Source organism: Scyliorhinus torazame, chromosome 4 (assembly GCF_047496885.1).
Source record: "Scyliorhinus torazame isolate Kashiwa2021f chromosome 4, sScyTor2.1, whole genome shotgun sequence".
In the NCBI taxonomy this organism is placed as follows: domain Eukaryota; kingdom Metazoa; phylum Chordata; class Chondrichthyes; order Carcharhiniformes; family Scyliorhinidae; genus Scyliorhinus; species Scyliorhinus torazame.
Genome location: NC_092710.1, coordinates 231,177,529 through 231,181,068, shown reverse-complemented (window position 1 = coordinate 231,181,068; position 3,540 = coordinate 231,177,529).

The following is a 3,540-nucleotide window of genomic DNA, read 5'->3' as shown; positions in this document are numbered from 1 at the left end:
CTCACGCGCACTCACTTGCTCTCGCACAAACTCATTTGCTCTCACACACACTCACTCAGTCTCACACACAATCAGCCAGTCTCACACACACTCACTCAGTCTCACACACAATCAGCCAGTCTCACACGCACTCACTCAGTCTCACACACACTCACTCAGTCCACACACACTCACTCAGTCTCACACACACTCACTCAGTCTCACACACACTCACTCAGTCTCACACACAATCAGCCAGTCTCACACACACTCACTCAGTCTCACACACACTCACTCAGTCTCACACACACTCACTCAGTCTCACACACACTCACTCAGTCTCACACACACTCACTCAATGTCACACACACTCACTCAGCCCCACACACAATCACTCAGTCTCACACACAATCACTCAGTCGCACACGCACTCACTATCTCTCACACACACTCACTCTGTATCACATACTCACTCAGTCCCACACACTCACTCAGTCTCACGCACACTCACTTTGTCTCGCACACACTCACTGAGTCTCACACGCACTCACTCAGTCTCACACACACTTACTCAGTCCCACACACAATCACTTGCTCTCACACACACTCACTCAGTCCCACACACTCACTCAGTCTCACACACACTCACACTGTCTAACACACACTCGCTCAGTCTCACACACACTCACTCAGTCTCACACACACTCACTCACACACACAATCAATCACTCGGTCTCACTCACACTCACTCAGTCTCACACACACTCACTCAGTCTCACACACAATCAATCAGTCTCACACACACTCACTCAGTCTCACACTTAATCACTCAGTCCACACACAATCACTCAGTCTCACACACACACACTCAGTCTTACACACTCACTGTGTCACACACACACTCACTCAGTCTCACACGCACTCACTCCATCTCACACATACTCGCTCAGTCTCACACACACTCACTCAGTCTCACACGCACTCACTCAGTCTCACACACACTCACTCAGTCTCACACCCACTCACTCAGTCTCACACACACTCGCTCAGTCTCACACACACTCACTCAGTCTCACACACACTCACTCAGTCCACACACACTCACTCAGTCTCACACGCACTCCCTCAGTCTCACACACACTCACTCAGTTTCACACACTCACTCAGTCTCACACACAATCAGCCAGTCTCACACACACTCACTCAGTCTCACACACAATCAGCCAGTCTCACATGCACTCACTCAGTCTCACACACACTCACTCAGTCCACACACACTCACTCAGTCTCACACACACTCACTCAGTCTCACACACACTCACTCAGTCTCACACACAATCAGCCAGTCTCACACACACTCACTCAGTCTCACACACACTCACTCAGTCTCACACACACTCACTCAGTCTCACACACACTCACTCAGTCTCACACACTCACTCAGTCTCACACACACTCACTCAGTCTCACACACACTCACTCAGTCTCACACGCAATCAGTCAGTCCACACACAATCACTCAGTCTCACACACACACACTCAGTCTTACACACTCACTGTGTCACACACACACTCACTCAGTCTCACACGCACTCACTCCATCTCACACATACTCGCTCAGTCTCACACACACTCACTCAGTCTCACACACACTCACTCAGTCTCACACACTCACTCAGTCCCACACACACTCACTCAGTCTCACACACTCACTCAGTCTCACACACACTCACTCAGTCTCACACACTCACTCAGTCCACACGCAATCACTCAGTCCCACACACACTCACTCAGTGTCACACACACTCACTCAGTCCCACACACAATCACTCAGTCTCACACGCACTCACTTGCTCTCACACACACTCATTCTCACACACACTCACTCAGTCTCACACACTCACTCAGTCCACATGCAATCACTCAGTCCCACACACACTCACTCAGTCTAACACACACTCACTCAGTCTCACACACACTCACTCAGTCTCACACACACTCACTCAGTCTCACACACTCACTCAGTCTCACACACACTCACTCAGTCTCACACACACTCACTCAGTCTCACACACAATCACTCAGTCCACACACAATCACTCAGTCTCACACACACACACTCAGTCTTCCACACTCACTGTGTCACACACACACTCACTCAGTCTCACACGCACTCACTCCATCTCACACATACTCGCTCAGTCTCACACACACTCACTCAGTCTCACACACACTCACTCAGTCTCACACACTCACTCAGTCCCACACACACTCACTCAGTCTCACACACTCACTCAGTCTCACACACACTCACTCAGTCTCACACACTCACTCAGTCCACACGCAATCACTCAGTCCCACACACACTCACTCAGTGTCACACACACTCACTCAGTCCCACACACAATCACTCAGTCTCACACGCACTCACTTGCTCTCACACACACTCATTCTCACACACACTCACTCAGTCTCACACACTCACTCAGTCCACACGCAATCACTCAGTCCCACACACACTCACTCAGTCTAACACACACTCACTCAGTCTCACACACACTCACTCAGTGCCACACACACTCACTCAGTCCCATACGCAATCACTCAGTCTCAGACACTCACTTGCTCTCACAAACACTCACTCAGTCCACACACAATCACTCAGTCCCACACACACTCACTCAGTGTTACACACACTCACTCAGTCTCACACACACTCACTCAGTGACACTCACTCTCACTCAGTCCCACACACAATCACTCAGTCTCACGCGCACTCACTTGCTCTCACACACAATCATTTACTCTCACATACACTCGCTCTGTCTCACACACATTGACTTGCTCTCACACACACTCCCTCAGTCTCACACACTCTAACTCAGTCTCACACACAGTCGCTCAATCTCACACACAGTCACTCAGTCCCACACACACTCACTCGGTCTCACACGCACTCACTCAGTCTCACACACACTCACCCAGTCTCACACACACTCGCTCAGTCTCACACACACTCAAGCATTCCCACACACTCCGTCTCATTCACACCTGTTCACTCTCACACACAAACACCTGGTCTCACACACACTCACCCGGTCTCACACACTCTCCCTTGGCCATGCACACACTCGCCCAGTCTCACACACACTCGCTCAGTCTCACACACACTCGCTCAGTCTCACACACACTCACACAGTCCCACACACACTTACTCGGTCTCATACACAATCGTTCACTCTCACACACAATCACTCGGTTTCACACACAATCATTCGGTCTTATCCAGATTCATTTACTCCCACAGATACAATCAACAGCAGTTGATTGGACACATATGTTGGAATGCTCAACATTGTAAGTCAGAATAACCCCAGTCGTATCTTGAGCAACGCTACAAAGCACTAAATTGCTTACTAAAAGGGTGCAGCCAGACATGATTGTCGTGCAAGACAAGTTCTTCAGGCTGCGGGTTGTGCAAGCTGAAAATTGCTGCCAAGGAGGTAAGTCATCTTTGGTCAAATGTGCACTCACCTGACCTGACATGTTCATAAAAGCAAC